General features: G+C 30.9%; 1 protein-coding gene across 4 annotated transcripts in view; it reads right to left on the reverse strand.

Annotated features, from left to right (window-relative positions):
- The window catches only part of LOC144838374 (uncharacterized), a 70,340-nt gene that overhangs the window by 24,397 nt on the left and 30,927 nt on the right, over nt 1-15,016 (reverse strand). The window contains exon 2 of one of the 4 annotated variants that reach the window (XR_013611633.1): nt 13,419-13,678. The exons of the other annotated variants lie outside the window; for them this stretch is intronic. The gene's annotated coding sequence lies outside the window, so the exon portion shown is untranslated. Of the gene's footprint in view, nt 1-13,418; nt 13,679-15,016 lie in introns of those variants that run through there. 4 annotated transcript variants of the gene reach the window in all.

Raw genomic sequence — 15,016 nt, forward strand, 5'->3', positions numbered from 1 at the left:
AAAACAATGGCGGCGCTATTATTGGATTTCCAACGCCAAGTTACAGTACTCCATTGTACAGGGGAATAGTATATAGTGCAGTTAATTACTATCACATGACAATCTACTAAGGTGTATTGTAATATTATGTAGCATTTTTCCTGTAGAAAACGTCAACAAATGTTTGTCTAAAACTGTCATTAACTACATTATATATCAAAGGATTTACAGATGAGTTTATATATGTTGGAAAACGACAATAGTTGAAACCCAAAATGCATCGGATCCAAGAATATTAAAGTCACAAAAACTGTACAGAAAATTCTCCTCTCAGAAGTGTCCATGTCCTCTTATTAAAGGTTAGCCGTAGTTTTAAAAAAGAAACAAAAATCAAAATATTGACAATCACTCACAAGTTTGCTTAGTTAGGCCTATCTATCTAACTTAAGTGTAAACAAAATAATTATAACATTTTGTTTTATATTTCAAAATGTAATGGTCATAAGTTATCTATAATTGTAAACTTCAGACACTGACAGTACGTGCAGATATTTTCCTTCTGAATAAGCTATAGAGTACGTCAACAAATGCTCGTCTAAAAGTTTCATTTACTGCATTATATATCAACGGATTTACGGAACAATTTATAATTATTCCCAACTGAAAGACAGTGAAAAGCAAATCGAAATCCGATTCAATAATTTTTAAGAATAACAACATACCGAACAAAGTATACGGTGTAATGCAGAAAACATAAACCGTGACTGTCACAAAAACTGTCCAGAATATTTTCCTCTCAGATTTCGAACGTGGGTCAGTATCGCATGAATTTGCCACGATATTGCGCGATTTTCTTAAAGAATAAATTATAAGCCAACACAATATAATAATTATCACATTTAACATTGTATTGAGAAACAATGAAATAATGAACAAGATTCCATATAGTTTATAGTAGTTTGGATTTACAATACATACAGTTACACGATTTGAGATACCTCTATACATGTCAGGCCAAGGAAGAATGACGTCCGTACGTTCGTACAGTACAAAATGTACAGTGTTCACTATGAAACTGAAAATCCATATAATCGTAGAGACTTTTACAGATCTTGAGAGAGTACCGAATCTACTAGTTTGAAATTGATAAGGTCTACAAATTGCCATATAACGTTCAACCGAAAGCCAAGATATCGTTAAAATGCCTACACGTCCGAAACTATAAGGAAGGAAAGTCAACGCTTCACATATCCAGTTGTTCCTCGGTACTTCATCAATCATATATGGTACAGGAATTAACCAATTTCCACGTAATACAATGGGTATAAAAAATAATCTCAACGTATCAGCTATTGCTAAATTGGCTAAATACACGTAAAATGAAGAGTGTAATTTACACACTATAACGATAAATGTCATTATGTTTCCCACAATGCCTAAAGTGACAACAACGGGAATGATATTGAAACGTAAAATCTTCAAAAAGTCACTATACAGGAACATATCTATATAAGCATCATATTGACTCGTGTTTGACGTTGAATAAGCGTGTCCAGATACATCATCAGACGCATTGTCATCTGAAAGTGACATTTTTCTTCTGAAAATACTTAAAATACTCTGAAAGACTTGTGTTAGATGTCCCGTATTCAGTTACATCACATGATGCACTTTCATCAGCATTGACATTTTTTTTTTCGCAATAAAAAAATGAGCTTGTGTAATAAAATAAAACGACGTCTAAGTTAATATCAACTGGATTGATTGGTTGCTTATAAAATATTGATGATAGTTCCGTGATAAAAACAATTTACATACCAAGTGTCGGAATACTACTTGGCAAGAGGATGTGTTCATAACGTAGATGTAGCCTATATACTATAAAAGATACCAAGTTCATCTGGAAGAAGATTTTGGAGCTGTTGATATGTTCTCACAATTTAATCATTCCAATGTGATAGACTGCCCTTTTAAAGCCTGATTACCATTGACGTATTTTGAAAATGCAAATGTAATCGATTTTGTTTGTACTTACTTCTATGTATAATGTATTTGTAAACAGAATTATAATCAAACACATGCTTCGATGCATAATTATATGGGCTACTAACAAAATCTGAAATTACAAAATAATACAGTTGATACAGAATAGGCTTACTGCAGAATTCATTGTTACTCGGATGTTGTCAATCTCACTGCAATCCTCCATCCAGGAAAGAGGCAGCTTTCGATTTCCATGCGACGATCGCCGCCTGGATCCAGAAACCATCAAATCTGTATCAATTAACATGACGTCATTTGGTCATCGTTCGTCGCAAATCGAAAGCAAAATACTGCTGACTACACACAAGATCCTCAACTAAACTGCCATTCTAAATTGATGAGCTCATCAAATCATTGTCCTTCTATTAAGATTAAAACCGGCTACTGTTTTCTATCTTCGTCTGCTCGTCTTAGTCATGAAATGTATAAACATTCAGAGACGTCATCTACCACACATCACTTTACGCAACATCTTTTTACAATTAATTATTTTGATTTTGGATCCGTTTTTTTTATAGAACAAGTTCTCATTTGGGAAAAATGTAGATTCAGATTATTCATATTATCATCATCTTATACCGTATGTAAAAACCTATGAAATTTGCTTTTTAGGAACATTTTATTTAACATTACAAAACAAATGTGATTAAAATGTTGACTTTTATTTTCTATTCGTATTGCACTTGCAAGAAAATAATATCTATGCAGCTTGACATAGTTGATCGGAGATATCGCATACACCAGACCAAGGAAAATGACGTAAACAAGATACAGTATTATTAGTTACACCCTGCTTGTTCACGGAATACGGGAAATATCTACGTTCTGGTTCCATAATCCATGAGGCCGAATGGAATACTGCCCTGATTTACGAAAGGGCATTATCTCAAAAAATGTAGTTTTGAGTAAATAAGCAAAACGTGTTTGAGTTTATCTTTAAAAATCTAAAGACAAATTAATGGTTTTTCAGTTATAATAGGTATTAGTACATATATAGAAAATATGTAACATGAATTTTATTTTAATAATTTATTTTTTAGGGGGTCAAAATTGAGATAATTCCTTCTTGTAAATTATTCATACTAACTAATAACAATAGATAATTTAACAAAAGGCATTATCTCTATATTTACATAGAATGTACACTACAAAACATCTAATAGCACAAGACAAATATGTTGCATTAGGGATAGGTTAAAGGTAATGAGAGGGAGTAACATGTGGCTGTTGGGCGAGGGGTGGGGAGGGTGTTTGTGGGGGTGGGGATGGGTTTAGAGGGGCGGGATTGTGGTGCTCGCTTTGGAAGGATTTCATGAAATTTGATGACAAAAACGACCATTTATAAAAACTCGATGTACAGTGATTTATCGCATTTTCTCTCTTGATACAGATTATTGCTTTATGCATTATATTTACAAGTTTTGTATTTGATATATTTATTCGTTTTCTAACAGATTGCGTACGTTTGAAGTTGGTAGATTTTTCCAAACGTTTTCTGTTTGTGGAATCAATTTCTTTATTATGTTGTCTTTTTTAATTTGTGGAATTCCTGTTTTTCTTTAAAAACTCTCTAGACATATAACTGGTATCCATATATTCACATTTCCGGTTTAATTTTGTTTCAACTTTTTAAAATAGTACTTCTTTAACATCATGAATTTTTAGTATGCGTAGAAGTCGGTATGAGACATTTTGTTGTCTATAAAAAGTACAAATTTATTAATATTATGCAAATATATTAATATGTAATAGAATAGTCAATGTAAAGGAATAATCAATGTAATGACTACGCTTACTTACAGCCACACCCAAAAAGCTCTATTCAATCAAAATGTAATTCAAAAGACTAAAATACAAATTTCCCAATGCCATTGTTTTATAACAAAAGTTGCTTGACATTGATTTAAATATCAATTGGAAAACACTACAAATGACCATTGGACTTTTTTTACATTTTCAACATTTTCAAGGATAATAACGAAGACATAAGTAATAAAAAGTAATAAACTTAGGCCTACTCATTCAATAGGCACTTGAAAATGTCCTTTGTAGTCATGTTCTTCCATTTTAGTTTGGTATCCGCATAAATTTATTTTAGTGTTGTCAAATACAATATTTTGATTAAAAGATTCAATTTATTTTAGTTAACATCTACAAACATAGTTTGAGCGTGCTAATTAACATGCATCAAGTCGACCTCTGATTGGATAATTGTTACTGCTTCAGTGTGCAGTCAAGTGATCATTTCCTGTTGTCTATTGTTTTTTTAAGATAATGCTTTCTGCTGAATTTTTTGTAGGTATGAATAAAGATAATGCCCAAGCTGATTTTAATTTTTTAAATATTTTTAATATTTATAGAAAAAATTTTTAGTAGCTGTTAAGTTTAAATGATAGATTATACCCTCAAAAGTCATGTAAGACAAAAATCTCAATTTTGAAAAAAATTGAGATAATGCCCTTTCGTAAATCAGGGCAGAATATGGAACCAGAACGTAGATATTTCCAGTATTTCGTAAGAACAAGCAAGGTGCAACGATTTTATCTCTTAGTGTCTAGCTATCACAACAACAATAGGGAGCTTTCGACGATTACGATTAGCTTTTTATACGGACTGTCGAATACGGGTTGAAATCACAACTACGCATGCGCTCAACGATAAAAATACAATACATAAACAACGCGCACGTAGAAACATCAAACAGGTAATACGGGATATATATTACCAGTATTGGTACATACATTAAATCAATATAATTAGAAGCAACGTATCACCTATTTCTAACAAACAAGTAAACATGATGACATATCGGTTTCCTAGAACCAATATAATCAAACATTTATAAATAATTCATTATCTTCCTTCAGAAACAATGAATAATAAATTATAAGATTATTAATTTTTTTTTTCATACGCATCCAAAAGCAACTAACTCGCCAATTGCAGTATGATCATTCTTATAAAATAATAATTAAATTAAATTAATTCCTTCAGAATAATACATTATTTAAGATTTGTTAATTTAATTGAAACGTTTCATGTTTAGAAGTACAATAATACAATACTTCTTTCAGAATAAGTTTTAGTTATTCAACATTATTCTCTGAATTCTTCTGTAGAAAACGTCAATAAATGCTTTTCTAAGATTTGTATTTTATACATTATATATCAAAGGATTTACAGAAGAATTTATGTATGTTCCCAAACGACAAATATTCAAGAGACAAGCCAAGAGACATCAGAATACTATAACGATAACAATGTCATTATGCTGCCGATAACACCAAAGACGATCACAACATGAATAGACACAATCTATTCCACATTTCCATGCAGGAACAAATCAATGAGAGCATCATACCGACTCGTATTGAACATTGTATTCTCTTTTTCGGATATTATATATGATGATGATAGTGTTGTTATTTTTCTTGCTCAAAATGTGTACATCATTATATATAAATGTCTTCACAATTAAATTATGCTTCTAATAAATAAAATACACGATGAGTATACTAATACCGGTAGTATAATGGGTACTCTTCCAAAAGCTCACTTCTTTTAGTGATGGTTTTCGCGATGGTTTTCACAATTTGAGTAACGTATGCCTACTGTACAACTTATCCTAAGTGCATCTGAAAATTTTCCTATTAAAAAGTGGGCGCGACCATTGTCAACTTGTTCAGTATGGTTACTACATGTACGTTCATAAAATATAAATCTTTATATTTTTATGCAATATATTTTTTTTTTTTTTGCTTTGGAATATTTTAAATCAATAAAAATTAAGTAATTATGAAAAAAAATAATGCACTAATAATAGTATACAATACTAAAAGTCAAGTAGAAATCGAAATGTAATTATGTAGAAAGGTATTGTTAAGCATAAAAGAACATCGTTAAGTGCACTGATGTTTTATACATTAGCAGACATTACCACATACAATTTTCACTTGAATACAAATTAATGTTGTTAAAATTAACATTTTACATAGTTACAATTTAGAGAGTCCGGACAAGTCTTAGTGGTTTAAAAAAAGTCATTTATTTTTTCACACAAACAAAATAATCGTACCAATAAAATAACGTTACTGAACAAATATTATACAAATAATGAATGTTTATGATTTGTGTGGTATGCCTACAAATACGTTCACGAAGTGAAAGGTGGAGGGTTATATTTTCACGAGGCCAAACCATTCGAAAAAGGAAGCACTCAAGTTTTGGACGCAGAGGGCGCATGCAAAGCAGGTTGATCGAACAACAGTCTAAATTAAAATTGGCGTATGTTGTTGCTCATCGGACACGTTCATATACAATATCGTGATTTAATTACCATGATATATTACCATGATAAGTTTAGCACGATGAAGAGAAATCGTCAAATACATTAATTATTCACGTTAAACTAAGTTAATCATGTTTCTCTAGTGTGTTCCACTAGATCACGTTAAGGTGGTTAAGATGATCACGTTATTTAATAATAATGATCAAGTTAATCATGTTTCTCTAGTGTGTTCCACTAGATCACGTTAAGGTAGTTAAGCTGATCACGTTATTTAATAAGTTTAGGTTCACATCCATCGTATGATCAGTGGAATCATGACTGACGGTGAATCTGAATTGAACTGCTTAGCAAAATGAACAGAAGAAAAAGTAATGATTGTCTGAAACTTTCATTCTAAGCATTTTATAACATATTTAAAAATGAATGTATAAATAGTCCAAGTCGACTAAATAAAAATAAGCAATACCCCTATAATTATAAGATAAAATGATTTCCAGATTAAAAAATCGTGAAATACATTTCATTTTCTACGACATTTTCCGAAACAGAGGTCAACGAATGCTTTTCGAAAACTTTCATTCACTACATTATATATCAAAGGATTTACAGATGAGTTTATATAAGTTGCAAAATGACAAATGGTTGACAACCAAAATACATCTGATTCATGAATATTAAACTCATTAAACAAGTATAATGTTGCAAATACGTAAAACGGTGTCATACATAACACAAAAACCGTGACTGTCACAAATGCTGTACAGAATATTTTACGCTCAGATCTTGAACGTGGGTCGGTCTTGCCTGAAGTTGGTACACTATCGCTAAATGTTCGTAAAGAATATAGCATAAGCGAATATAAAACTAAAATAATCACAATCAGTAGTATAGTGACTGCAAATTGCAGCGTCCACAACATTGCAAATCGGTTTTCGTAGCTTTCCTTAATAATACATATGTTTGTACTATTTGAGACGTCTTTATACATATCAGGCCAAGGAAAATTGACGGTTGCTCCGTACCTATGTACAGATATTAGTATATTTACCAACAAACTGAAAATCCATATAACTGCACATACTTTTACAGATCTTGAAAGAGTACCAAATCCACTTCTTTGAAACAAATAAGGTCTACAAACTGCCATATAACGTTCAACAGAAAGCCAGAAAATCGTTAACATAGCTACATGCCCTGCAATCCAAGAGCCATAACATACCAGTCCACACAACCAACTCCATTCTTCATCAGTAGCATTATGTACAAGAATTATAGATTCTTCACTTTTCCTTAATTCAACGGGCGACACAATTAGGAATAACATATCAGCTATTGCCAAATTGGCTAGATACACGTACACTGATTTGCGCAGTTTACTTACTATAACGATAAATGTCATTATGTTGCCGATAATACCGATAGCGACGACAACATTAATCACATACCTAAGCACCATCTCCTCAAAATCTCTCTGCAGGAACATATATATAAAACCATCATATTTACTCGTGTTAAACGTTGAAGTCCCGTTATCAAACACCGGTTCACCATGTGCTATATCGTCGTCTGAAATTGACATTATTATCTAAAATTGTCTTTCTGCTTTAAAATAACAAAGGCAAATATGTCAGCAACGACGTATACAATTCCGAAACTAAGAAGAATTACTATTGAAATTATAAACACTTCTTCAGCGGTAGGTAACCGAGATTCAAAAATATTTACACCACGAAAAAGGCTCAACTTCTTCTGGCAAAATATTTGTTACTAAAAAGCGGACGTGAAGATTACTGACGTTTGATTCAAACGAATACCACTTATAACATATGATAAACGATTTAGGTACAGGTACACAATCATATACCCTATTCTTTGAATTCATGAATTCTACGTCACATGCGAAAGTAAGTCTTAGCCAATGACAAGCGACGGCTTGAACGATAGTATGAGTTCTTTTCACTATTCGCAAACAATCTGCACTTTTCTCTAATAACCTCAACATCCCATCCCAGTTGCATGTAATCTTTCCTAATGTATTTATTCGAAGCCTCGGTTTATCATTAGCAGTGATTACCTTTAACTCGGCAACCAATTAATCTAAATGTAAACAATTTAAAAACTAATGCCACTTTTCATGTGTTCTGTTGTAAATGTATATTTTAATTAAACATATTATTTAATATTATTATTTTAACATTTCAATTTTGTATTTTTTGTTGAATTTTGTTTGCGTCATTTCACGATGTGTACTTATGAATATTATAATTAGTCTGGGATCAGAAAGGTGTTACAGTAAGTATATATTATTAACTACATAATCAAACTTATAAATTTAAATAAAAAACCAGGTGTTTGATGTGTTAATTGTTATTGCATTATTTCTAACACCTGGTTTTATTTAGTAGAAGATTTATAATTTATAACATAATGCAAAATGGTATTTCAGGATATTTAGGTACCATTATATGCAGAGACCACAGATTTCATTACCTTATATTTAAAACTATAATGAATGTACGATTATTTTTAAAATTAACCGTCGAGAGCTTGTTCCATAAATAAGTATAATTATTTGATTACTATTAAATGTACTTACACACCCACACAGCACTTTTCTCTTAATGTAACAGAAGTACACAGGGGTAGCAACTGTATTTAATGTTACCCGTTGTTCCTCAAAAATATATATGTATTATTGACTGTAAATGAATAATATAATGGCTGTTTTTGTTCTTCGGTTTAATTACCATGTCGAACAATCGATTACTCTGAATTGTAGCGACATAATATAAGCCACATCCTTCCCGTGGCTTGAGGGTACTTGTGTTTTGTATAAGGTACATCTACTCATTCAAATTTGTTTTTACAGCATACAAACAATAGTGATTGCCTTTAAACATTATTATTATATTTTGTCGTCTGATTTTGTTTAATTATCAGTAAAAGGAAGAATACCTAATTGTTCGTAATACGTAAATCGTGTAATCATATCCAATGACAAACTGAAATTCCATATAGTTCAATTAAAAACTCCTTGGGTGAAAATAAACTTGGTATTTCATTACAGTATTTGCAACTCACAACTAGTATCCAAACGGCACATTGAGAGGCAAAATATATCGTATTCAAGAATGTTAAAAAGGTATAGCACTAACCACACGGTATATGCAAACAACATAAACTGGATATCCATCTGTTATTTCATACATTCCCTTGCTCTATTTCCATTTAAATTCGCTGTTCAAGACTATGTTTAGGTATAAATTGATTATTATTATCATGATTTATGTGTCATCACTATCACTAGTGTCATCAACCTTTCCATCGTTGTGTCATCATCCTGTTAATATTTATCACTATTTCGTATGCTTATTTTCTACATAAAATCAATATTTAAAAAACACTTAAATAAACCCAATTATTACACATCTTGGTTCTACAATTGATAGCCTTAATGATAATTAAGCCTTTTTTCTAAATATTAAATACCTAATTAAAGAATTTACCTTTTATGAGACCTTCAGATCTTCGAACTTTTTTGTTTGTAACTTTTTTAACAAGCAAAATTAGTAGGCATACATATAGAAACGTTAGTTCACATCAAATGCCATTTGGAATGTTATTGTTGTTTATATGTGCCAAAGCCAAGCAGAAAATTACCGTATTTGGATTTCCAACGCGAAATTACAGAACTTCATCGTATATTACGTTGAGAATGCTACCTACTAAGGTGGTATCATTTAGTATATCTATTGTAGAAAACTTCAATACATGCTTGTCTAAAACTTCCATTGAATACATTATATATCAAGGGATTTACGGAAGAATTTATATATGTTCCAAAACGACAAACAATTGAAAACCAAAATGCATCTGTTCCAAAAAAATTAAACAAGTATAATATTGCAAACACATAAATCGGTGTCATGCAGAAAACATAAACTGTGACTGTCACAAAAACTGTACAGAAAATTCTCCTCTCAGATCTATAACGTGGGTCGGAATTTGACACGGTATTGTGTGACTTTCTTAAAGAATAGAGCATAAGAAAACATAAAGCTAAAATAATTCCAATTAACAACATAGTTAATGTGAATTTCAGAGTCCACAAAATTGTACATAGTTTTTTGTAATTTGGTTTGATGAGACATATAGTTGCACGATTTGAGATACCTCTATACATATCAGGCCATGGGAAAATAACGTTTCCTTGGTATTTATAAACAAGTGATGTTGTATTCACAGACAAACTGAAAATCCATATAATTACACAAACTTTTACAGATCTTGAAAGAGTACCGAATCTGCTTATTTTAAACTGGTATGGTCTACAAACTGCCATATAACGTTCAATGGAAAGCCAAAGAATAGTTAAAATGGCTACATGCACGGCACACACAGGTAGGTAAGTTTGCAGCCCACACAACCATGTCTTTCGTAAATCATAAATTTTATAGGATATCGGAACGAAATCCTCACTTATTCCCACTTCAACAGGCGCCGCAATTAAAAATAACATGTCAGCTATCGCCAAATTGGCTAGATACACGTAAACTGATTTGCGCAGTTTACTTACTATTACGATAAATGTCATAATGTTGCCGATAACACCAAAAGCGATCATAAGATAAATGACGTATTTAAGCACCATCTGTTCAAAATTACTTTTCAGGAATATATCTATGAAATCATCATATTGACTGGTGTTAGACGTTGAAGTAAAGTGTCCATTACCGAGTGATGTATTTTCAACTGAAATTGACATTTTTCTGTTTTGGAAAACATCTACATTCATATTGTCTTCAGCTTCGCAATCAAATGTATTTGTTTCAAATAAAATATAATTACACAGCGACGATGAATTTAATAGCAAAGAGTGGTTTGTGTTGCTTACAAAGTAAGATTCATATGCGACAAACACGGTTAAACTTACAAAAGTGTCACATATTGTAATGGTGTTTGCCGAAATGCCATTAGAATTAAATTATGTGTTCAAACGTAGGCCTAAAGTATCTGGAAAACAATTTGTCAGCTAAACGACACTGAATATCCAAAATGGGTTGCATGCAATTCACGTAAAAATTTACTTTCAAATAACAGAATCAATGTTCAATCTAGAAACAAGCTTACAACTATGACGCACAGCGCAGTGACGTAAGCGTTGAACTACCTTGCTATTGGTTACTCGCTTTGTATTTATCTATTGCAATGCATCTCACATCTTCTACCGCATATTTAAAATGTAGGTATTTGATGTTAAACAGCTGTTTTTCGTGCCTTATTTTATGATTTCCTTTTCAGGTGACTAAAAGCAATATCTTCTTGGCATCTCTTCACTCTCCAAACAAGTATGTTTTCTCGGAATAATGATTATAAACCGTAAGTCCAGTGTACACAAAATGCTCTCGTGCAAAGAAACATTTTTCAAGACGAGTTGGAGGTTACTGTGTACTAGGTCACACAGACACTGTCATGAAGAAGCATGTATTAGAAAATTGTAACTTCTAAGTCCACGGTGGGCTCAATTGTAGTTTAAATTGCGTTATAAAAATGGCAATTACATTATTTTATAATCTAATCTACTAAAACTAAATCAGGTGTAATTTTACTTCACTACAAAGCCTCCTATTACCATTATTAGTAAACGAAAAATCAATTAATTTAAATGTAAATAATTTTAAAAACTGATGTTTTAGTTAATTTTTTTTCAAACTTAATTTTGATCTTGATGAGTCATTGTAACTTATTCAAATATTTTTTTTCTTTTGGATGATATGCTAACTATTGTAACTTGTTATGAAATATTTTAAGTAAATAAATATTTTATTAACTAATCTTTTTTCTTTGCAACTGCGTTAATAATTAATTAATTATTTGTCTTTATCATTCATTACATGGCTGTGCAGTCTTGTTATTTACTTACTAATTGAGAATAGCGAAGATTTCAGTATTTATCATCGAGTAAACATGTGTTATAATTAATTTCTCTTCTCGATGTCAACGATCGAACGCCGTAGTATGTCGCTGTCTCAACCATATTCCATCATTCCATCTTAAGGTCAATTCATTGGCACTGCATTTATTCAAATTCAGATTCAAACAATATTAAAACGAAGCATCGAAAACTGAATTGATTTTTATGGAAAACCATCAAAATGTAAAACAGTTAAACAGAGAAATAATAGATTTATTACAACTATTAAAACACATGGTTATAAGGAAGTTATAATTTTACCAGGGAAGAGTTAAACTCTTCCCTGATTTTACCGAACTTCTTTGTTATAAATATAAAACTGGCAGGAAGTATATTCTTTCTGATAAAGTATACAACTATTTTATCAATATTTTTCGAAAAAAAACACAAACTTATCGTTGAGGATTGGATGATTTAGAACAAAGCTATTTATATCGAGATTTATCGACTCACCGAATTATGTATTGAATGTCGGTAGAAAATTATTCCTCGGAATCGTACAAGACTTACGATATAGTGGCTTATGAGTCATACATACATAATTATAATGGCTATGTTTGTTGTTTTTAATCTACTATGCCAACTATTGTGATTGAAAATGTTCATCTGGTTTGAAGATCCGTTATTTTAAAATTCTATTTTGACAAACCAATTATTATGAATTGTACCGACAGAACTGAATCGTTTACGTGACTAGTCTAGACTGTACTTTTTTACTATCCAATAGGCCAAAGAAAAATGATGCATCGCATATTCGTATTGTTGGTGTTAAGTTTTCTCTGATAAACTGAAATCCAATTCTGTCTACACTATCGAACTAGTTTGACAAAAAAGTGTGATGTACCCAAATATAGAAGTGATATGCCCATATATGAACTTGATGATGTCATATCAATTTTTTTTTTCCACAAGTCAAGTTTGATAGTGTATACAGAGCTTTATAAGGATATTATGAAAATTCCAATGAACTAAGTTTTGAGGAAAATTTACTTCATCCTATAATTGCACTGCATTATATGTTTTACAACCAATATTCATTCATTTATTTCCTTATAGGTCTACAAAACATACAAAACAAATCGACAAAAATTCAACAAAAAACACATTTTCATCAACGCAGGTTGGATGGTGAAGTACATTTTTTTAATCAAACAATTACAACTGTCATGAATTCTGTTCTTAAAAAATGTGAATGAAGTTTCTACAATATTTATACAATGAGGGAATATGTTATATTTAAATGTACCAAAGGTATTGAGATAGAAAATTAATAATTTATTAAGATTTAGTTATAGTTAATTAAGTTTTAGTTATTAAACAATCAAGATTACTGAAATAAGAAAATATATCCATTTGCCGATCCTTTTCCTTATGAAAAATCTGATTGCTTCTTTCTGGAAAGAGAAGTGAGGTAATTTTAAAAGAAAGATGAAACAAAAATACACACCCATTTTAAATATTACAAGGAAAGGTGCAACATACTGTCTTATCATTTTATTGACTAAATATAATTTTCAGAAAAAGAATAACAAAAATGTATTTGTACAATTATATATTTATCAATTTTTTTGAAAAAAAAAAACAACAGAAAGCTATCGATGATAATCGGGCGATTGCATGTCTGTACCGGGTGTTACGAGAGATTCAAAATTGCTCAATAATGTTTTCTATTATTACTCTCTATTTTTGAGAAATCTCGAAAAATAGAGACTATAATTTTGATATTGATTGACCTTCATTATACAGACTATTGTCAGCAATTGTGTTCAAACAAAATTATGTACAATATACAATAATGTCATAAAATAAGATAAGGGATGTGAATATTAACTATTATTTTTAGGTATAAATATTAATAATAAATTGTCCGTAAAAGCATGCGAGTCTTTACTGTATTTCTATGTGCTTTCAACATGGTAATCTCGAAAAATGAGACAATTAATATTATTTTTGTCCTCAATACATTGTTAATTTTCTTCGAATTCTTCCGCAGAAAACATAAACAAATGCTTGTCTAAAATCTGTATTTACTACATTATAGATCAAAGGATTTACAAATGAATTTGCATAAAATAGAAAACGACAGATGGTTAAAATTAAAGATCCTTCCGATCCCAGAATATTAGTAAAGTATAGTATTCCACACAAATGAAGCGGTTCCACGAGAAAAACATAAACTGTGACTGTCACAAAAACTGTCCAGAATATTTTCCGCTCAGATTTCAAACGTGGGTCCATTTCGCGCGAAATTGGCAATGCATTGCGAGATTTTCTTATAGAATAGAGCATACATGAATATAAAATTAAAATAATTATAATTAACAACATAGTCACAGTTAAGTTCAGAATCCACAAAATTGCACAAAGTGTATTGTATCTTGGATTATTACCACATATAGTTGCACGGTGTGAGATACCTCTATACATATCAGGCCAAGGAAGAATGACGAACACTCGTACGACATATACAAATACTACAGTATTCACCGACAAACATAAAATCCATATAATTACACAGATTTTGAAAGATCTTGAGAAAGTACCAAATTCACTTGTTTTATATTGAAAAGGTCTACAAACTGCCATATAACGTTCAACGGAAAGCCAAAAAATAGTTAATAATGCTACATGCATGGTACTATTGCTAAAATAATCAAATAGTCCACATTCCCAGTTGTTTATTCCTAATTTAACAACCGTATAGTTTACTGGAATTAAATCCTCACTTATCC

This window comes from Antedon bifida, chromosome 1 (genome assembly GCF_963402885.1).
Source record: "Antedon bifida chromosome 1, ecAntBifi1.1, whole genome shotgun sequence".
Classification (NCBI taxonomy): domain Eukaryota; kingdom Metazoa; phylum Echinodermata; class Crinoidea; order Comatulida; family Antedonidae; genus Antedon; species Antedon bifida.